The sequence below is a fragment of the Lithobates pipiens genome, unplaced genomic scaffold (genome assembly GCF_037356315.1).
Source record: "Lithobates pipiens isolate NorthernLeopardFrog02 unplaced genomic scaffold, aLitPip1_a1.2 Scaffold_19, whole genome shotgun sequence".
NCBI classification, from domain to species: domain Eukaryota; kingdom Metazoa; phylum Chordata; class Amphibia; order Anura; family Ranidae; genus Lithobates; species Lithobates pipiens.
The window spans coordinates 762014-785557 of NW_027507764.1; positions in this window are offsets into that span (position 1 = coordinate 762014).

A 23544-nucleotide genomic window follows, 5' to 3' on the forward strand; every position below is an offset into this window, starting at 1 on the left:
GGTCTCCATGTATCCGGGGCATCGGGGGTCTCCATGTATCCGGGTGTGGGGGGGTCTCCATGTATCCGGGTTGTCGGAGGTCTCCATGTATCCGGGTTGTCGGAGGTCTCCATGTATCCGGGGTGTCAGAGGTCTCCATGTATTCAGGGTGTCGGTGGTCTCCATGTATCCGGGGCGTCGGGGGTCTCCATGTATCCGGGGCGTCGGGGGTCTCCATGTATCCGGGTGTTGGAGGTCTCCATGTATCCAGGGCATCGGGGGTCTCCATGTATCCGGGTGTGGGGGGGTCTCCATGTATCCGGGTGTGGGGGGGTCTCCATGTATCCGGGTTGTCGGGGGTCTCCATGTATCCGGGTTGTCGGAGGTCTCCATGTATCCGGGGCGTCGGGGGGTCTCCATGTATCCGGGTGTAAGGGGGGTCTCCATGTATCCGGGGTGTCGGAGGTCTCCATGTATCCGGGTTGTCGGAGGTCTCCATGTATCCGGGGTGTCAGAGGTCTCCATGTATTCAGGGTGTCGGTGGTCTCCATGTATCCGGGGCATCGGGGGTCTCCATGTATCCGGGGCATCGGGGGTCTCCATGTATACGGGTTGTCGGGGGTCTCCATGTATACGGGTTGTCGGGGGTCTCCATGTATACGGGTTGTCGGGGGTCTCCATGTATCCGGGGCGTCGGGGGGTCTCCATGTATCCGGGTGTAAGGGGGGTCTCCATGTATCCGGGTTGTCGGGGGTCTCCATGTATCCGGGGCATCGGGGGGTCTCCATGTATCCGGGTGTAAGGGGGGTCTCCATGTATCCGGGTTGTCGGAGGTCTCCATGTATCCGGGGCATCGGGGGTCTCCATGTATCCGGGGCATCGGGGGTCTCCATGTATCCGGGGTGTCGGTGGTCTCCATGTATACGAGGGTCTCCATGTATCTGGGGTGTCAGAGGTCTCCATGTATCCGAGTGTTGGGGTCTCCATGTATCCGGGGCGTCGGGGGTCTCCATGTATCCGGGGCGTCGGAGGTCTCCATGTATCCAGGGCGTCGGGGGTCTCCATGTATCCGGGGCGTCGGGGGGTCTCCATGTATCCGGGGCGTCGGGGGGTCTCCATGTATCCGGGTTGTCGGAGGTCTCCATGTATCCGGGGTGTCAGAGGTCTCCATGTATTCAGGGCGTCGGGGGTCTCCATGTATCCGGGGCGTCGGGGGTCTCCATGTATCCGGGTGTTGGAGGTCTCCATGTATCCAGGGCATCGGGGGTCTCCATGTATCCGGGTGTGGGGGGGTCTCCATGTATCCGGGTGTGGGGGGGTCTCCATGTATCCGTGTTGTCGGGGGTCTCCATGTATCCGGGTTGTCGGAGGTCTCCATGTATCCGGGGCGTCGGGGGATCTCCATGTATCCGGGTGTAAGGGGGGTCTCCATGTATCCGGGTGTAAGGGGGGTCTCCATGTATCTGGGGTGTCGGAGGTCTCCATGTATCCGGGGCGTCGGTGGTCTCCATGTATCCGGGGTGTCAGAGGTCTCCATGTATTCAGGGTGTCGGTGGTCTCCATGTATCCGGGGCGTCGGGGGTCTCCATGTATCCGGGGCATCGGGGGTCTCCATGTATCCGGGGCATCGGGGGTCTCCATGTATACGGGGCATCGGGGGTCTCCATGTATACGGGTTGTCGGGGGTCTCCATGTATACGGGTTGTCGGGGGTCTCCATGTATACGGGTTGTCGGGGGTCTCCATGTATCCGGGGCGTCGGGGGGTCTCCATGTATCCGGGTGTAAGGGGGGTCTCCATGTATCCGGGTTGTCGGAGGTCTCCATGTATCCGGGGCATCGGGGGTCTCCATGTATCCGGGGCATCGGGGGTCTCCATGTATCCGGGGTGTCGGTGGTCTCCATGTATACGAGGGTCTCCATGTATCTGGGGTGTCAGAGGTCTCCATGTATCCGAGTGTTGGGGTCTCCATGTATCCGGGGCGTCGGAGGTCTCCATGTATCCGGGGCGTCGGGGGGTCTCCATGTATCCGGGTGTGGGGGGGTCTCCATGTATCCGGGTGTGGGGGGGTCTCCATGTATCCGGGGTGTCGGAGGTCTCCATGTATCCGGGTTGTCGGAGGTCTCCATGTATCCGGGGTGTCAGAGGTCTCCATGTATTCAGGGTGTCGGTGGTCTCCATGTATCCGGGGCATCGGGGGTCTCCATGTATCCGGGGCATCGGGGGTCTCCATGTATACGGGTTGTCGGGGGTCTCCATGTATACGGGTTGTCGGGGGTCTCCATGTATACGGGTTGTCGGGGGTCTCCATGTATCCGGGGCGTCGGGGGGTCTCCATGTATCCGGGTGTAAGGGGGGTCTCCATGTATCCGGGTTGTCGGGGGTCTCCATGTATCCGGGGCATCGGGGGGTCTCCATGTATCCGGGTGTAAGGGGGGTCTCCATGTATCCGGGTTGTCGGAGGTCTCCATGTATCCGGGGCATCGGGGGTCTCCATGTATCCGGGGCATCGGGGGTCTCCATGTATCCGGGGTGTCGGTGGTCTCCATGTATACGAGGGTCTCCATGTATCTGGGGTGTCAGAGGTCTCCATGTATCCGAGTGTTGGGGTCTCCATGTATCCGGGGCGTCGGGGGTCTCCATGTATCCGGGGCGTCGGAGGTCTCCATGTATCCAGGGCGTCGGGGGTCTCCATGTATCCGGGGCGTCGGGGGGTCTCCATGTATCCGGGGCGTCGGGGGGTCTCCATGTATCCGGGTTGTCGGAGGTCTCCATGTATCCGGGGTGTCAGAGGTCTCCATGTATTCAGGGCGTCGGGGGTCTCCATGTATCCGGGGCGTCGGGGGTCTCCATGTATCCGGGTGTTGGAGGTCTCCATGTATCCAGGGCATCGGGGGTCTCCATGTATCCGGGTGTGGGGGGGTCTCCATGTATCCGGGTGTGGGGGGGTCTCCATGTATCCGTGTTGTCGGGGGTCTCCATGTATCCGGGTTGTCGGAGGTCTCCATGTATCCGGGGCGTCGGGGGATCTCCATGTATCCGGGTGTAAGGGGGGTCTCCATGTATCCGGGTGTAAGGGGGGTCTCCATGTATCTGGGGTGTCGGAGGTCTCCATGTATCCGGGGCGTCGGTGGTCTCCATGTATCCGGGGTGTCAGAGGTCTCCATGTATTCAGGGTGTCGGTGGTCTCCATGTATCCGGGGCGTCGGGGGTCTCCATGTATCCGGGGCATCGGGGGTCTCCATGTATCCGGGGCATCGGGGGTCTCCATGTATACGGGGCATCGGGGGTCTCCATGTATACGGGTTGTCGGGGGTCTCCATGTATACGGGTTGTCGGGGGTCTCCATGTATACGGGTTGTCGGGGGTCTCCATGTATCCGGGGCGTCGGGGGGTCTCCATGTATCCGGGTGTAAGGGGGGTCTCCATGTATCCGGGTTGTCGGAGGTCTCCATGTATCCGGGGCATCGGGGGTCTCCATGTATCCGGGGCATCGGGGGTCTCCATGTATCCGGGGTGTCGGTGGTCTCCATGTATACGAGGGTCTCCATGTATCTGGGGTGTCAGAGGTCTCCATGTATCCGAGTGTTGGGGTCTCCATGTATCCGGGGCGTCGGGGGTCTCCATGTATCCGGGGCGTCGGAGGTCTCCATGTATCCAGGGCGTCGGGGGTCTCCATGTATCCGGGGCGTCGGAGGTCTCCATGTATCCAGGGCGTCGGGGGTCTCCATGTATCTGGGTGTCTCCATGTATCCGGGGTGTCGGGGGTCTCCATGTATCCGGGGTGTCGGGGGTCTCCATGTATCCGGGGTGTCGAAGGTCTAGATGTATGCGGGTGTCGGGGGTCTCCATGTATCCAGGTGTCTCCATGTATCCGGGGTGTCGGAGATCTCCATGTATCCGGGGTGTCGGAGATCTCCATGTATCCGGGTGTCGGGGTCTCCATGTATCCGGGTGTCGGGGTCTCCATGTATCCGGAGGTCTCCATGTATCCGGGGTGTCAGGGGTCTCCATGTATACAGGGTATCGGGGGTCTCCATGTATCGGGGGAGTCGGGGGTCTCCATGTATCTGGGTGTCGGGGGTCTCCATGTATCCGGGTGTCGGAGGTCTCCATGTATCCAGGGCATCGGGGGTCTCCATGTATCCGGGTGTGGGGGGGTCTCCATGTATCCGGGTTGTCGGGGGTCTCCATGTATCCGGGTTGTTGGGGGTCTCCATGTATCCGGGGCGTCGGGGGGTCTCCATGTATCCGGGTTGTCGGAGGTCTCCATGTATCCAGGGCGTCGGGGGTCTCCATGTATCTGGGTGTCTCCATGTATCCGGGGTGTCGGGGGTCTCCATGTATCCGGGGTGTCGAAGGTCTAGATGTATGCGGGTGTCGGGGGTCTCCATGTATCCAGGTGTCTCCATGTATCCGGGGGTCTCCATGTATCCGGGGTGTCGGAGATCTCCATGTATCCGGGGCGTCGGGGGGTCTCCATGTATCCGGGTGTAAGGGGGGTCTCCATGTATCCGGGGTGTCGGAGGTCTCCATGTATCCGGGTTGTCGGAGGTCTCCATGTATCCGGGGTGTCAGAGGTCTCCATGTATTCAGGGTGTCGGTGGTCTCCATGTATCCGGGGCATCGGGGGTCTCCATGTATCCGGGGCATCGGGGGTCTCCATGTATACGGGTTGTCGGGGGTCTCCATGTATACGGGTTGTCGGGGGTCTCCATGTATACGGGTTGTCGGGGGTCTCCATGTATCCGGGGCGTCGGGGGGTCTCCATGTATCCGGGTGTAAGGGGGGTCTCCATGTATCCGGGTTGTCGGGGGTCTCCATGTATCCGGGGCATCGGGGGGTCTCCATGTATCCGGGTGTAAGGGGGGTCTCCATGTATCCGGGTTGTCGGAGGTCTCCATGTATCCGGGGCATCGGGGGTCTCCATGTATCCGGGGCATCGGGGGTCTCCATGTATCCGGGGTGTCGGTGGTCTCCATGTATACGAGGGTCTCCATGTATCTGGGGTGTCAGAGGTCTCCATGTATCCGAGTGTTGGGGTCTCCATGTATCCGGGGCGTCGGGGGTCTCCATGTATCCGGGGCGTCGGAGGTCTCCATGTATCCAGGGCGTCGGGGGTCTCCATGTATCCGGGGCGTCGGGGGGTCTCCATGTATCCGGGGCGTCGGGGGGTCTCCATGTATCCGGGTTGTCGGAGGTCTCCATGTATCCGGGGTGTCAGAGGTCTCCATGTATTCAGGGCGTCGGGGGTCTCCATGTATCCGGGGCGTCGGGGGTCTCCATGTATCCGGGTGTTGGAGGTCTCCATGTATCCAGGGCATCGGGGGTCTCCATGTATCCGGGTGTGGGGGGGTCTCCATGTATCCGGGTGTGGGGGGGTCTCCATGTATCCGTGTTGTCGGGGGTCTCCATGTATCCGGGTTGTCGGAGGTCTCCATGTATCCGGGGCGTCGGGGGATCTCCATGTATCCGGGTGTAAGGGGGGTCTCCATGTATCCGGGTGTAAGGGGGGTCTCCATGTATCTGGGGTGTCGGAGGTCTCCATGTATCCGGGGCGTCGGTGGTCTCCATGTATCCGGGGTGTCAGAGGTCTCCATGTATTCAGGGTGTCGGTGGTCTCCATGTATCCGGGGCGTCGGGGGTCTCCATGTATCCGGGGCATCGGGGGTCTCCATGTATCCGGGGCATCGGGGGTCTCCATGTATACGGGGCATCGGGGGTCTCCATGTATACGGGTTGTCGGGGGTCTCCATGTATACGGGTTGTCGGGGGTCTCCATGTATACGGGTTGTCGGGGGTCTCCATGTATCCGGGGCGTCGGGGGGTCTCCATGTATCCGGGTGTAAGGGGGGTCTCCATGTATCCGGGTTGTCGGAGGTCTCCATGTATCCGGGGCATCGGGGGTCTCCATGTATCCGGGGCATCGGGGGTCTCCATGTATCCGGGGTGTCGGTGGTCTCCATGTATACGAGGGTCTCCATGTATCTGGGGTGTCAGAGGTCTCCATGTATCCGAGTGTTGGGGTCTCCATGTATCCGGGGCGTCGGGGGTCTCCATGTATCCGGGGCGTCGGAGGTCTCCATGTATCCAGGGCGTCGGGGGTCTCCATGTATCCGGGGCGTCGGAGGTCTCCATGTATCCAGGGCGTCGGGGGTCTCCATGTATCTGGGTGTCTCCATGTATCCGGGGTGTCGGGGGTCTCCATGTATCCGGGGTGTCGGGGGTCTCCATGTATCCGGGGTGTCGAAGGTCTAGATGTATGCGGGTGTCGGGGGTCTCCATGTATCCAGGTGTCTCCATGTATCCGGGGTGTCGGAGATCTCCATGTATCCGGGGTGTCGGAGATCTCCATGTATCCGGGTGTCGGGGTCTCCATGTATCCGGGTGTCGGGGTCTCCATGTATCCGGAGGTCTCCATGTATCCGGGGTGTCAGGGGTCTCCATGTATACAGGGTATCGGGGGTCTCCATGTATCGGGGGAGTCGGGGGTCTCCATGTATCTGGGTGTCGGGGGTCTCCATGTATCCGGGTGTCGGAGGTCTCCATGTATCCAGGGCATCGGGGGTCTCCATGTATCCGGGTGTGGGGGGGTCTCCATGTATCCGGGTTGTCGGGGGTCTCCATGTATCCGGGTTGTTGGGGGTCTCCATGTATCCGGGGCGTCGGGGGGTCTCCATGTATCCGGGTTGTCGGAGGTCTCCATGTATCCAGGGCGTCGGGGGTCTCCATGTATCTGGGTGTCTCCATGTATCCGGGGTGTCGGGGGTCTCCATGTATCCGGGGTGTCGAAGGTCTAGATGTATGCGGGTGTCGGGGGTCTCCATGTATCCAGGTGTCTCCATGTATCCGGGGGTCTCCATGTATCCGGGGTGTCGGAGATCTCCATGTATCCGGGGTGTCGGAGATCTCCATGTATCCGGGTTGTCGGGGGTCTCCATGTATCCGGGTTGTCGGGGGTCTCCATGTATCCGGGGTGTCGGGGGTCTCCATGTATCCGGGTGTCGGGGTCTCCATGTATCCGGAGGTCTCCATGTATCCGGGGTGTCAGGGGTCTCCATGTATACAGGGTATCGGGGGTCTCCATGTATCGGGGGAGTTGGGGGTCTCCATGTATCTGGGTGTCGGGGGTCTCCATGTATCCGGGTGTCGGAGGTCTCCATGTATCCAGGGCATCGGGGGTCTCCATGTATCCGGGTGTGGGGGGGTCTCCATGTATCCGGGTTGTCGGGGGTCTCCATGTATCCGGGTTGTTGGGGGTCTCCATGTATCCGGGGCGTCGGGGGTCTCCATGTATCCGGGTGTGGGGGGGTCTCCATGTATCCGGGGCGTCGGTGGTCTCCATGTATCCGGGGTGTCAGAGGTCTCCATGTATTCAGGGTGTCGGTGGTCTCCATGTATCCGGGGCGTCGGAGGTCTCCATGTATCCGGGGCATCGGGGGTCTCCATGTATCCGGGTTGTCGGGGGTCTCCATGTATCCGGGTGTCGGGGGTCTCCATGTATCCAGGGTGTCGGGGGTCTCCATGTATCCGGGGCATCGGGGGTCTCCATGTATCCGGGTTGTCGGGGGTCTCCATGTATCCGGGTGTCGGAGGTCTCCATGTATCCGGGGCATCGGGGGTCTCCATGTATCCGGGTTGTCGGGGGTCTCCATGTATACGGGTTGTCGGGGGTCTCCATGTATCCGGGGCGTCGGGGGGTCTCCATGTATCCGGGTGTAAGGGGGGTCTCCATGTATCCAGGGTGTCGGGGGTCTCCATGTATCCGGGTTGTCGGGGGTCTCCATGTATCCGGGTGTCGGGGGTCTCCATGTATCCAGGGTGTCGGGGGTCTCCATGTATCCGGGGCATCGGGGGTCTCCATGTATCCGGGTTGTCGCAGGTCTCCATGTATCCGGGGTATCGGAGGTCTCCATGTATCCGGGGCATCGGGGGTCTCCATGTATCCGGGGCATCGGGGGTCTCCATGTATCCGGGGTGTCGGTGGTCTCCATGTATACAAGGGTCTCCATGTATCTGGGGTGTCAGAGGTCTCCATGTATCCGAGTGTTGGGGTCTCCATGTATCCGGGGCGTCGGGGGTCTCCATGTATCCGGGGCGTCGGGGTCTCCATGTATCCGGGGTGTCGGGGGGTCTTCATGTATCCGGGGTGTCGGGGGTCTCCATGTGTCGGGGGTCTCCATGTATCCGGGGGTCTCCATGTATCCGGGGTGTCGAAGGTCTAGATGTATGCGGGTGTCGGGGGTCTCCATGTATCCGGGGGTCTCCATGTATACGGGGTGTCGGAGATCTCCATGTATCCGGGTTGTCGGGGGTCTCCATGTATCCGGGGTGTCGGGGGTCTACATGTATCCGGGTGTCGGGGTCTCCATGTATCCGGAGGTCTCCATGTATCCGGGGTGCCAGGGGTCTCCATGTATACAGGGTATCGGGGGGTCTCCATGTATCGGGGGAGTCCGGGGTCTCCATGTATCTGGGTGTCGGGGGTCTCCATGTATCCGGGGTGTCGGAGATCTCCATGTGTCCGGGTTGTCTTGGGTCTCCATGTATCCGGGGTGTCGGGGGTCTCCATGTATCCGGGTTGTCGGGGGTCTCCATGTATCCGGGTTGTCGGGGGTCTCCATGTATCCGGGTTGTCGGGGGTCTCCATGTATCCGGGTTGTCGGGGGTCTCCATGTGTCCGGGTTGTCGAGGGGTCTCCGGGTGTCGGGGTCTCCATGTATCCGGGTGTCGGGGGGGTCTCCATGTATCCGGGTGTAAGGGGGGTCTCCATGTATCCGGGTGTAAGGGGGGGTCTCCATGTATCCGGGTTGTCGGGGGTCTCCATGTGTCGGGGGTCTCCATGTATCCGGGGTGTCGGGGGTCTCCATGTATCCGGGTTGTCGGGGGTCTCCGGGTGTCAGGGTCTCCATGTATCCAGGTGTCGGGGGGGTCTCCATGTATCCGGGTGTAAGGGGGTCTCCATGTATCCGGGTGTAAGGGGGGGTCTCCATGTATCCGGGTTGTCGGGGGTCTCCATGTATCCGGGTGTCGGGGGTCGCCATGTATCCGGGTGTCGGGGGGTCGCCATGTATCCGGGTGTCGGGGGGGTCGCCATGTATCCGGGTGTGGGGGGGTCTCCGTGGAACCGGGTGTGGGGGGGTCGCCATGTATCCGGGTGTCGGGGGGTCTCCATGTATCCGGGTGTCGGGGGGTCGCCATGTATCCGGGTGTCGGGGGGGGTCGCCATGTATCCGGGTGTGGGCGGTTCTCCGTGGAACCGGGTGTGGGGGGGTCTCCATGTATCCGGGTTGTCGGGGGTCTCCATGTATCCAAGCGTCGGGGGGGTCTCTATGTATCCGGGTGTCGGGGGTCTCCATGTATCCGGGTGTCGGGGGTCTCCATGTATCCGGGTGTCGGGGGTCTCCACGTATCCGGGTGTCGGGGGGGTCGCCATGTATCCGGCTGTCGGGGGGGTCTCCATGTATCCGGGTGTGGGGGGGTCTCCATGTATCCGGGTTGTCGAGGGCCTCCATGTATCCGGGTTGTCGGGGGTCTCCATGTATCCAAGCGTCGGGGGGGTCGCCATGTATCCGGCTGTCGGGGGGGTCTCCATGTATCCGGGTGTGGGGGGGTCTCCATGTATCCGGGTTGTCGAGGGCCTCCATGTATCCGGGTTGTCGGGGGTCTCCATGTATCCAAGCGTCGGGGGGGTCTCCATGTATCCGGGTGTCGGGGGTCTCCATGTATCCGGGTGTCGGGGGTCTCCACGTACCGGGTGTCGGGGGGTCGCCATGTATCCGGGTGTCGGGGGGGTCGCCATGTATCCGGCTGTCGGGGGGGTCGCCATGTATCCGGCTGTCGGGGGGGTCTCCATGTATCAGGCTGTCGGGGGGGTCTCCATGTATCCGGGTTGTCGGGGGTCTCCATGTATCCGAGTGTCGGGGGGGTCTCCATGTATCGGGGGGTCTCCATGTATCCGGGGCGTCGGAGGTCTCCATGTATCCGGGGCGTCGGAGGTCTCCATGTATCCGGGGCATCGGGGGTCTCCATGTATCCGGGGCATCGGGGGTCTCCATGTATCCGGGGCGTCGGGGGTCTCCATGTATCCGGGGCGTCGGGAGTCTCCATGTTTCCGGGGCGTCGGGGGTCTCCATGTATCCGGGTTGTCGGGGGTCTCCATGTATCCAGGGTGTCGGAGGTCTCCATGTATCCGGGGTTTCGGTGGTCTCCATGTATACGAGGGTCTCCATGTATCCAGGGTGTCGGGGGTCTCCATGTATCCGGGGCGTCGGGGGTCTCCATGTATCCGGGGCGTCGGGGGTCTCCATGTATCCGGGGGGTCTCCATGTATCCGGGGCGTCGGGGGTCTCCATGTATCCGGGTTGTCGGGGGTCTCCATGTATCCGGGGTGTCGGAGGTCTCCATGTATCCGGGATGTCGGTGGTCTCCATGTATACGAGGGTCTCCATGTATCTGGGGTGTCAGAGGTCTCCATGTATCTGGGGTGTCAGAGGTCTCCATGTATCCGAGTGTCAGGGGTCTCCATGTATCCAGTGTGTCGGGGGTCTCCATGTATCCAGGGTGTCGGGGGTCTCCATGTATCCAGGGCGTCGGGGGTCTCCATGTATCCAGGGTGTCGGGGGGTCTCCATGTATCCAGGGTGTCGGGGGGGTCTCCATGTATCCGGGGCGTCGGGGGTCTCCATGTATCCGGGGCGTCGGGGGGTCTCCATGTATCCAGGGTGTCGGGGGGGTCTCCATGTATCCGGGGCGTCGGAGGTCTCCATGTATTCGGGGTGTCGGAGGTCTCCATGTGTCGGGGGGTCTCCATGTATCCAGGTGTTGGGGTTATCCGGGTGGGGGGTCTCCATGTATCCGGGGGTCTCCATGTATCTGGATGTCGGGTGGTCTCCATGTATCCGGGTGTCGGATAAGTCTGTGTAGATTTGATGTGTTCCTATGTGTGGAATTCTCCTGAGGAAGATCAGTAGAAACGCGTTGAGCGCACATATGAATGATTCCCTGTATAGTAGCGGCAGACGGATCTCTAATCACTTCTATAGCCTTCATTGTAATTACTTTTCTCTGTACATACCTCACACACTCCATGGCCACTTACCGGAGGGTGCGGGGGAGGGGGGACATGGAGAACACAGTATCTTATTCATTCTTTGTGTTTAACCTCCCCCAACAAACAAAATCTCTCCTCCAGCAGACCGCACCCCCCCAACCAAGTGCACCCCCTCCCCCAATACACTACACACACCCCTCGCACCCTCCTCTCTGAGCACTCAGATTTTGGGGCCCCACCAGGGAGCCAGTCACAGCGTTATATGGTGATCCACAAGCACCCGGCCTGGGGCAGATCTATGGTTCCCCCAACTTGCTCAGGATCATGTGACTTGTACGGGGAACCAATGAGGAGAATGAGATGACCGAACAGCTGAGGGCACCCCGCCCTCTCGGGCCCAGAGTCTTATATTTGTCTCATGTTGGGGGGGGGGGGTGGCTTTCTTGGCTCGGAGTGTGTCGGGAAATGAAGGACTTTTGTGAGTTCTACCTGATCTTTCCCCTACTAGTACCACCCCCCATTATCGAGGTGCCTTTTCATTGTATAGCCATGGACTTGGGGGTGGGGGGGCCACAGTCAGGCCAGTTGGGGGTCATCAATACAGTTTAGTGGTCTTTGGCTCTGCCACCAGGAATCCGGAGGCGGGTCATTTGACAAACCAGCAACGGAGCAGCACATGGCTGGACTTCTGATGGTAATACCGGGACGGTGCAGCTGCCGGCATCACCCCCCTTTGTTTTTTAGAACCCCTTTTGGAAAAGCAATCCTAGCAGATAATTAGCCACTGGAGTGATTTTATAAGCGGCGGGAGGGGAACGCTGGAGACCCAGGAGTACATCCAGCGGTTCCACTGGCTGACCATAGAGCTGATCTGAGACTGGAACAGCTCCAATCATCTCTAGGGTCAGAATTTGGCACATGGATCCATCCTGCCTTGTATCACCGGTTCAGGCTGGTGGTGGGGGTGTAATGGTGTGGGGGATGGGATATCACCGGTTCAGGCTGGTGGTGGGGGTGTAATGGTGTGGGGGATGGGATATCACCGGTTCAGGCTGGTGGTGGGGGTGTAATGGTGTGGGGGATGGGATATCACCGGTTCAGGCTGGTGGTGGGGGTGTAATGGTGTGGGGGATGGGGTATCACTGGTTCAGGCTGGTGGTGGGGGTGTAATGGTGGGGGGATGGGATATCACCGGTTCAGGCTGGTGGTGGGGGTGTAATGGTGTGGGGGATGGGGTATCACTGGTTCAGGCTGGTGGTGGGGGTGTAATGGTGTGGGGGATGGGATATCACCGGTTCAGGCTGGTGGTGGGGGTGTAATAGTGTGGGGGATAGGGTATCACCGGTTCAGGCTGGTGGTGGGGGTGTAATGGTGTGGGGGGTGGGGTATCACCGGTTCAGGCTGGTGGTGGGGGTGTAATGGTGTGGGGGATGGGATATCACCGGTTCAGGCTGGTGGTGGGGGTGTAATGGTGTGGGGGATGGGATATCACCGGTTCAGGCTGGTGGTGGGGGTGTAATGGTGCGGGGGATGGGATATCACCGGTTCAGGCTGGTGGTGGGTGTGTAATGGTGCGGGGGATGGGGTATCCCCGGTTCAGGCTGGTGGTGGGGGTGTAATGGTGTGGGGGATGGGATATCACCGGTTCAGGCTGGTGGTGGGGGTGTAATGGTGTGGGGGATGGGATATCACCGGTTCAGGCTGGTGGTGGGGGTGTAATGGTGCGGGGGATGGGATATCACCGGTTCAGGCTGGTGGTGGGGGTGTAATGGTGTGGGGGATGGGATATCACCGGTTCAGGCTGGTGGTGGGGGTGTAATGGTGCGGGGGATGGGATATCACCGGTTCAGGCTGGTGGTGGGTGTGTAATGGTGCGGGGGATGGGGTATCCCCGGTTCAGGCTGGTGGTGGGGGTGTAATGGTGTGGGGGATGGGATATCACCGGTTCAGGCTGGTGGTGGGGGTGTAATGGTGTGGGGGATGGGATATCACCGGTTCAGGCTGGTGGTGGGGGTGTAATGGTGCGGGGGATGGGATATCACCGGTTCAGGCTGGTGGTGGGGGTGTAATGGTGTGGGGGATGGGGTATCACCGGTTCAGGCTGGTGGTGGGGGTGTAATGGTGTGGGGGATGGGATATCACCGGTTCAGGCTGGTGGTGGGGGTGTAATGGTGTGGGGGATGGGATATCACCGGTTCAGGCTGGTGGTGGGGGTGTAATGGTGTGGGGGATGGGGTATCACTGGTTCAGGCTGGTGGTGGGGGTGTAATGGTGGGGGGATGGGATATCACCGGTTCAGGCTGGTGGTGGGGGTGTAATAGTGTGGGGGATAGGGTATCACCGGTTCAGGCTGGTGGTGGGGGTGTAATGGTGTGGGGGGTGGGGTATCACCGGTTCAGGCTGGTGGTGGGGGTGTAATGGTGTGGGGGATGGGATATCACCGGTTCAGGCTGGTGGTGGGGGTGTAATGGTGTGGGGGATGGGATATCACCGGTTCAGGCTGGTGGTGGGGGTGTAATGGTGCGGGGGATGGGATATCACCGGTTCAGGCTGGTGGTGGGTGTGTAATGGTGCGGGGGATGGGGTATCCCCGGTTCAGGCTGGTGGTGGGGGTGTAATGGTGTGGGGGATGGGGTATCACCGGTTCAGGCTGGTGGTGGGGGGTGTAATGGTGTGGGGGATGGGATATCACCGGTTCAGGCTGGTGGTGGGGGTGTAATGGTGTGGGGGATGGGATATCACCGGTTCAGGCTGGTGGTGGGGGTGTAATGGTGTGGGGGATGGGATATCACCGGTTCAGGCTGGTGGTGGGGGTGTAATGGTGCGGGGGATGGGATATCACCGGTTCAGGCTGGTGGTGGGGGTGTAATGGTGTGGGGGATGGGGTATCACCGGTTCAGGCTGGTGGTGGGGGTGTAATGGTGTGGGGGATGGGATATCACCGGTTCAGGCTGGTGGTGGGGGTGTAATGGTGTGGGGGATGGGATATCACCGGTTCAGGCTGGTGGTGGGGGTGTAATGGTGTGGGGGATGGGGTATCACTGGTTCAGGCTGGTGGTGGGGGTGTAATGGTGGGGGGATGGGATATCGTCGGTTCAGGCTGGTGGTGGGGGTGTAATGGTGTGCGGGGGATGGGATATCACCGGTTCAGGCTGGTGGTGGGTGTGTAATGGTGCGGGGGATGGGGTATCCCCGGTTCAGGCTGGTGGTGGGGGTGTAATGGTGCGGGGGATGGGATATCACCGGTTCAGGCTGGTGGTGGGGGTGTAATGGTGTGGGGGATGGGGTATCACCGGTTCAGGCTGGTGGTGGGGGTGTAATGGTGTGGGGGATGGGGTATCACTGGTTCAGGCTGGTGGTGGGGGTGTAATGGTGCGGGGGATGGGATATCACCGGTTCAGGCTGGTGGTGGGTGTGTAATGGTGCGGGGGATGGGATATCACCGGTTCAGGCTGGTGGTGGGGGTGTAATGGTGCGGGGGATGGGATATCACCGGTTCAGGCTGGTGGTGGGTGTGTAATGGTGCGGGGGATGGGGTATCCCCGGTTCAGGCTGGTGGTGGGGGTGTAATGGTGTGGGGGATGGGATATCACCGGTTCAGGCTGGTGGTGGGGGTGTAATGGTGTGGGGGATGGGATATCACCGGTTCAGGCTGGTGGTGGGGGTGTAATGGTGTGGGGGATGGGATATCACCGGTTCAGGCTGGTGGTGGGGGTGTAATGGTGTGGGGGATGGGGTATCACCGGTTCAGGCTGGTGGTGGGGGTGTAATGGTGTGGGGGATGGGATATCACCGGTTCAGGCTGGTGGTGGGGGGTGTAATGGTGAGGGGGATGGGGTATCACCGGTTCAGGCTGGTGGTGGGGGTGTAATGGTGTGGGGGATGGGATATCACCGGTTCAGGCTGGTGGTGGGGGGTGTAATGGTGAGGGGGATGGGGTATCACCGGTTCAGGCTGGTGGTGGGGGTGTAATGGTGTGGGGGATGGGATATCACCGGTTCAGGCTGGTGGTGGGGGGTGTAATGGTGAGGGGGATGGGGTATCACCGGTTCAGGCTGGTGGTGGGGGTGTAATGGTGTGGGGGATGGGGTATCAACGGTTCAGGCTGGTGGTGGGGGTGTAATGGTGTGGGGGATGGGATATCACCGGTTCAGGCTGGTGGTGGGGGTGTAATGGTGTGGGGGATGGGGTATCACTGGAGACTTGGAGGGCGCACCCTAAAAATGCATTTACATTGAAGATGGTGCTGCTATAAGACTGCAAAGAGAACACAACATTACAACGCACATCCAGAAACGACATCAAATTCCGCAAGACTATTTAAAACACCGGAACATATTCAGGAAAATATGGGGATTTGGTGCTTTGTCTCAGTAAGTGGGATACCATATGATGTGACCAAATCCCCATATTTTCTTAAATATGTTCCGGTGTTTTAAATAGTCTTGCGGAATTTGATGTAGTTTCTGGATGTGCGCTGTAATCTATGTTGTTCTCATGGCACACTTTGGGCCCCTTAGTACCAATTGAGTATGGTTCAATCACCGCGACCTTCCTGAGTATTGTTGCTGACCATGTCCATCCCTTTAGGACTACAGTGTCCCCATCTTCTGATGGCTCCTCCCAGCAGGATAATGCTCCATGTCACAAAGCTCCGATCATCTCACCACTGGACAATGAGGTCCCTGTCCTCCAATCATCTCACCACCAGACAATGAGGTCCCCATCCTCCAATCATCTCACCACTGGACAATGAGGTCCCTGTCCTCCAATCATCTCACCGCTGGACAATGAGGTCACTGTCCTCCAATCATCTCACCACCAGACAATGAGGTCACTGTCCTCCAATCATCTCACCACCAGACAATGAGGTCCCTGTCCTCCAATCATCTCACCACCAGACAATGAGGTCCCTGTCCTCCAATCATCTCACCACTGGACAATGAGGTCCCCATCCTCCAATCATCTCACCACTGGACAATGAGGTCCCTGTCCTCCAATCATCTCACCACCAGACAATGAGGTCCCTGTCCTCCAATCATCTCACCACTGGACAATGAGGTCCCTGTCCTCCAATCATCTCACCACCAGACAATGAGGTCCCTGTCCTCCAATCATCTCACCGCTGGACAATGAGGTCCCTGTCCTCCAATCATCTCACCACCAGACAATGAGGTCCCTGTCCTCCAATCATCTCACCACTGGACAATGAGGTCCCCGTCCTCCAATCATCTCACCACCAGACAATGAGGTCCCTGTCCTCCAATCATCTCACCACCAGACAATGAGGTCCCTGTCCTCCAATCATCTCACCACTGGACAATGAGGTCCCTGTCCTCCAATCATCTCACCACCAGACAATGAGGTCCCTGTCCTCCAATCATCTCACCGCTGGACAATGAGGTCCCTGTCCTCCAATCATCTCACCACTGGACAATGAGGTCCCTGTCCTCCAATCATCTCACCACCAGACAATGAGGTCCCTGTCCTCCAATCATCTCACCACTGGACAATGAGGTCCCTGTCCTCCAATCATCTCACCACTGGACTATGAGGTCACTGTCCTCCAATCATCTCACCACTGGACAATGAGGTCCCTGTCCTCCAATCATCTCACCACCAGACAATGAGGTCACTGTCCTCCAATCATCTCACCACTGGACTATGAGGTCACTGTCCTCCAATCATCTCACCACCAGACAATGAGGTCCCTGTCCTCCAATCATCTCACCACTGGACTATGAGGTCCCTGTCCTCCAATCATCTCACCACCAGACAATGAGGTCCCTGTCCTCCAATCATCTCACCACTGGACTATGAGGTCCCTGTCCTCCAATCATCTCACCACCAGACAATGAGGTCCCTGTCCTCCAATCATCTCACCACCAGACAATGAGGTCCCTGTCCTCCAATCATCTCACCACCAGACAATGAGGTCCCTGTCCTCCAATCATCTCACCACCAGACAATGAGGTCCCTGTCCTCCAATCATCTCACCACCAGACAATGAGGTCCCTGTCCTCCAATCATCTCACCACCAGACAATGAGGTCCCTGTCCTCCAATCATCTCACCGCTGGACAATGAGGTCCCTGTCCTCCAATCATCTCACCACTGGACAATGAGGTCCCTGTCCTCCAATCATCTCACCACCAGACAATGAGGTCCCTGTCCTCCAATCATCTCACCACTGGACAATGAGGTCCCTGTCCTCCAATCATCTCACCACCAGACAATGAGGTCCCTGTCCTCCAATCATCTCACCACCAGACAATGAGGTCCCCATCCTCCAATCATCTCACCACTGGACAATGAGGTCCCTGTCCTCCAATCATCTCACCACCAGACAATGAGGTCCCTGTCCTCCAATCATCTCACCACCAGACAATGAGGTCCCTGTCCTCCAATCATCTCACCACTGGACAATGAGGTCACTGTCCTCCAATCATCTCACCACACGACAATGAGGTTCCTGTCCTCCAATCATCTCACCACCGGACAATGAGGTCCCCGTCCTCCAATCATCTCACCACTGGACAATGAGGTCCCCGTCCTCCAATCATCTCACCACTGGACAATGAGGTCCCCGTCCTCCAATCATCTCACCACTGGACAATGAGGTCCCCGTCCTCCAATCATCTCACCACTGGACTATGAGGTTCCTGTCCTCCAATCATCTCACCACTGGACAATGAGGTCACTGTCCTCCAATCATCTCACCACACGACAATGAGGTCACTGTCCTCCAATCATCTCACCACCGGACAATGAGGTCCCCGTCCTCCAATCATCTCACCACCGGACAATGAGGTCCCTGTCCTCCAATCATCTCACCACCAGACAATGAGGTCACTGTCCTCCAATCATCTCACCACACGACAATGAGGTTCCTGTCCTCCAATCATCTCACCACCGGACAATGAGGTCCCCGTCCTCCAATCATCTCACCACTGGACAATGAGGTCCCCGTCCTCCAATCATCTCACCACTGGACAATGAGGTCCCCGTCCTCCAATCATCTCACCACTGGACAATGAGGTCCCCGTCCTCCAATCATCTCACCACTGGACTATGAGGTTCCTGTCCTCCAATCATCTCACCACTGGACAATGAGGTCCCTGTCCTCCAATCATCTCATCACTGGACTATGAGGTCCCTGTCCTCCAATCATCTCACCACTGGACAATGAGGTCCCTGTCCTCCAATCATCTCACCACTGGACAATGAGGTCCCCGTCCTCCAATCATCTCACCACTGGACAATGAGGTCCCTGTCCTCCAATCATCTCACCACTGGACAATGAGGTCCCCGTCCTCCAATCATCTCACCACTGGACAATGAGGTCCCTGTCCTCCAATCATCTCACCACTGGACAATGAGGTCACTGTCCTCCAATCATCTCACCACTGGACAATGAGGTCCCTGTCCTCCAATCATCTCACCACTGGACAATGAGGTCACTGTCCTCCAATCATCTCACCACTGGACTATGAGGTCCCTGTCCTCCAATCATCTCACCACTGGACAATGAGGTCCCTGTCCTCCAATCATCTCACCACTGGACAATGAGGTCCCTGTCCTCCAATCATCTCACCGCTGGACAATGAGGTCCCTGTCCTCCAATCATCTCACCACTGGACAATGAGGTCCCTGTCCTCCAATCATCTCACCACCAGACAATGAGGTCCCTGTCCTCCAATCATCTCACCACTGGACAATGAGGTCCCTGTCCTCCAATCATCTCACCACCAGACAATGAGGTCACTGTCCTCCAATCATCTCACCACTGGACTATGAGGTCACTGTCCTCCAATCATCTCACCACCAGACAATGAGGTCCCTGTCCTCCAATCATCTCACCACTGGACTATGAGGTCCCTGTCCTCCAATCATCTCACCACCAGACAATGAGGTCCCTGTCCTCCAATCATCTCACCACTGGACAATGAGGTCACCGTCCTCCAATCATCTCACCACTGGACAATGAGGTCCCTGTCCTCCAATCATCTCACCACTGGACAATGAGGTCCCTGTCCTCCAATCATCTCACCACCAGACAATGAGGTCCCTGTCCTCCAATCATCTCACCACTGGACAATGAGGTCCCTGTCCTCCAATCATCTCACCACACGACAATGAGGTTCCTGTCCTCCAATCATCTCACCACCGGACAATGAGGTCCCCGTCCTCCAATCATCTCACCACTGGACAATGAGGTCCCCGTCCTCCAATCATCTCACCACTGGACAATGAGGTCCCCGTCCTCCAATCATCTCACCACTGGACTATGAGGTTCCTGTCCTCCAATCATCTCACCACGGGACAATGAGGTCCCTGTCCTCCAATCATCTCACCACCGGACAATGAGGTCCCTGTCCTCCAATCATCTCACCACTGGACTATGAGGTCCCCGTCCTCCAATCATCTCACCACTGGACTATGAGGTCCCCGTCCTCCAATCATCTCACCACCGGACAATGAGGTCCCCGTCCTCCAATCATCTCACCACTGGACTATGAGGTCCCCGTCCTCCAATCATCTCACCACTGGACAATGAGGTCCCTGTCCTCCAATCATCTCACCACCAGACAATGAGGTCCCTGTCCTCCAATCATCTCACCACCAGACAATGAGGTCCCTGTCCTCCAATCATCTCACCACTGGACTATGAGGTCCCTGTCCTCCAATCATCTCACCACCAGACAATGAGGTCCCTGTCCTCCAATCATCTCACCACTGGACTATGAGGTCCCTGTCCTCCAATCATCTCACCACCAGACAATGAGGTCCCTGTCCTCCAATCATCTCACCACCAGACAATGAGGTCCCTGTCCTCCAATCATCTCACCACCAGACAATGAGGTCCCTGTCCTCCAATCATCTCACCACCAGACAATGAGGTCCCTGTCCTCCAATCATCTCACCACCAGACAATGAGGTCCCTGTCCTCCAATCATCTCACCACCAGACAATGAGGTCCCTGTCCTCCAATCATCTCACCACCAGACAATGAGGTCCCTGTCCTCCAATCATCTCACCGCTGGACAATGAGGTCCCTGTCCTCCAATCATCTCACCACTGGACAATGAGGTCCCTGTCCTCCAATCATCTCACCACCAGACAATGAGGTCCCTGTCCTCCAATCATCTCACCACTGGACAATGAGGTCCCTGTCCTCCAATCATCTCACCACCAGACAATGAGGTCCCTGTCCTCCAATCATCTCACCACCAGACAATGAGGTCCCCATCCTCCAATCATCTCACCACTGGACAATGAGGTCCCTGTCCTCCAATCATCTCACCACCAGACAATGAGGTCCCTGTCCTCCAATCATCTCACCACCAGACAATGAGGTCACCGTCCTCCAATCATCTCACCACACGACAATGAGGTCACTGTCCTCCAATCATCTCACCACTGGACAATGAGGTCACTGTCCTCCAATCATCTCACCACACGACAATGAGGTCACTGTCCTCCAATCATCTCACCACCGGACAATGAGGTCCCCGTCCTCCAATCATCTCACCACCGGACAATGAGGTCCCTGTCCTCCAATCATCTCACCACTGGACAATGAGGTCACTGTCCTCCAATCATCTCACCACACGACAATGAGGTTCCTGTCCTCCAATCATCTCACCACCGGACAATGAGGTCCCCGTCCTCCAATCATCTCACCACTGGACAATGAGGTCCCCGTCCTCCAATCATCTCACCACTGGACAATGAGGTCCCCGTCCTCCAATCACCTCACCACTGGACAATGAGGTCCCCGTCCTCCAATCATCTCACCACTGGACTATGAGGTTCCTGTCCTCCAATCATCTCACCACTGGACAATGAGGTCACTGTCCTCCAATCATCTCACCACACGACAATGAGGTCACTGTCCTCCAATCATCTCACCACCGGACAATGAGGTCCCCGTCCTCCAATCATCTCACCACCGGACAATGAGGTCCCTGTCCTCCAATCATCTCACCACTGGACAATGAGGTCACTGTCCTCCAATCATCTCACCACACGACAATGAGGTTCCTGTCCTCCAATCATCTCACCACCGGACAATGAGGTCCCCGTCCTCCAATCATCTCACCACTGGACAATGAGGTCCCCGTCCTCCAATCATCTCACCACTGGACAATGAGGTCCCCGTCCTCCAATCATCTCACCACTGGACAATGAGGTCCCCGTCCTCCAATCATCTCACCACTGGACTATGAGGTTCCTGTCCTCCAATCATCTCACCACTGGACAATGAGGTCACTGTCCTCCAATCATCTCATCACTGGACTATGAGGTCCCTGTCCTCCAATCATCTCACCACTGGACAATGAGGTCCCTGTCCTCCAATCATCTCACCACTGGACAATGAGGTCCCCGTCCTCCAATCATCTCACCACTGGACAATGAGGTCCCTGTCCTCCAATCATCTCACCACTGGACAATGAGGTCCCCGTCCTCCAATCATCTCACCACTGGACAATGAGGTCCCTGTCCTCCAATCATCTCACCACTGGACAATGAGGTCACTGTCCTCCAATCATCTCACCACTGGACAATGAGGTCCCTGTCCTCCAATCATCTCACCACTGGACAATGAGGTCACTGTCCTCCAATCATCTCACCACTGGACTATGAGGTCCCTGTCCTCCAATCATCTCACCACTGGACAATGAGGTCCCTGTCCTCCAATCATCTCACCACTGGACAATGAGGTCCCTGTCCTCCAATCATCTCACCACCAGACAATGAGGTCCCTGTCCTCCAATCATCTCACCGCTGGACAATGAGGTCCCTGTCCTCCAATCATCTCACCACTGGACAATGAGGTCCCTGTCCTCCAATCATCTCACCACCAGACAATGAGGTCCCTGTCCTCCAATCATCTCACCACTGGACAATGAGGTCCCTGTCCTCCAATCATCTCACCACCAGACAATGAGGTCACTGTCCTCCAATCATCTCACCACTGGACTATGAGGTCACTGTCCTCCAATCATCTCACCACCAGACAATGAGGTCCCTGTCCTCCAATCATCTCACCACTGGACTATGAGGTCCCTGTCCTCCAATCATCTCACCACCAGACAATGAGGTCCCTGTCCTCCAATCATCTCACCACTGGACAATGAGGTCACCGTCCTCCAATCATCTCACCACTGGACAATGAGGTCCCTGTCCTCCAATCATCTCACCACTGGACAATGAGGTCCCTGTCCTCCAATCATCTCACCACCAGACAATGAGGTCCCTGTCCTCCAATCATCTCACCACTGGACAATGAGGTCCCTGTCCTCCAATCATCTCACCACACGACAATGAGGTTCCTGTCCTCCAATCATCTCACCACCGGACAATGAGGTCCCCGTCCTCCAATCATCTCACCACTGGACAATGAGGTCCCCGTCCTCCAATCATCTCACCACTGGACAATGAGGTCCCCGTCCTCCAATCATCTCACCACTGGACTATGAGGTTCCTGTCCTCCAATCATCTCACCACGGGACAATGAGGTCCCTGTCCTCCAATCATCTCACCACCGGACAATGAGGTCCCTGTCCTCCAATCATCTCACCACTGGACTATGAGGTCCCCGTCCTCCAATCATCTCACCACTGGACTATGAGGTCCCCGTCCTCCAATCATCTCACCACCGGACAATGAGGTCCCCGTCCTCCAATCATCTCACCACTGGACTATGAGGTCCCCGTCCTCCAATCATCTCACCACTGGACAATGAGGTCCCTGTCCTCCAATCATCTCACCACTGGACAATGAGGTCCCTGTCCTCCAATCATCTCACCACTGGACTATGAGGTCCCTGTCCTCCAATCATCTCACCACTGGACTATGAGGTCCCTGTCCTCCAATCATCTCACCACTGGACAATGAGGTTCCTGTCCTCCAATCATCTCACTACTGGACAATGAGGTCCCTGTCCTCCAATCATCTCACCACTGGACAATGAGGTCCCTGTCCTCCAATCATCTCACCACTGGACTATGAGGTCCCCGTCCTCCAATCATCTCACCACTGGACAATGAGGTCCCCGTCCTCCAATCATCTCACCACTGGACTATGAGGTCCCTGTCCTCCAATCATCTCACCACTGGACTATGAGGTCACTGTCCTCCAATCATCTCACCACTGGACTATGAGGTCCCCGTCCTCCAATCATCTCACCACTGGACTATGAGGTCCCCGTCCTCCAATCATCTCACCACCGGACAATGAGGTCCCCGTCCTCCAATCATCTCACCACCGGACAATGAGGTCCCTGTCCTCCAATCATCTCACCACTGGACAATGAGGTTCCTGTCCTCCAATCATCTCACCACTGGACAATGAGGTCCCTGTCCTCCAATCATCTCACCACTGGACAATGAGGTCCCTGTCCTCCAATCATCTCACCACTGGACAATGAGGTCCCTGTCCTCAAAATCATCTCACCACTGGACAATGAGGTCCCTGTCCTCCAATCATCTCACCACTGGACAATGAGGTCA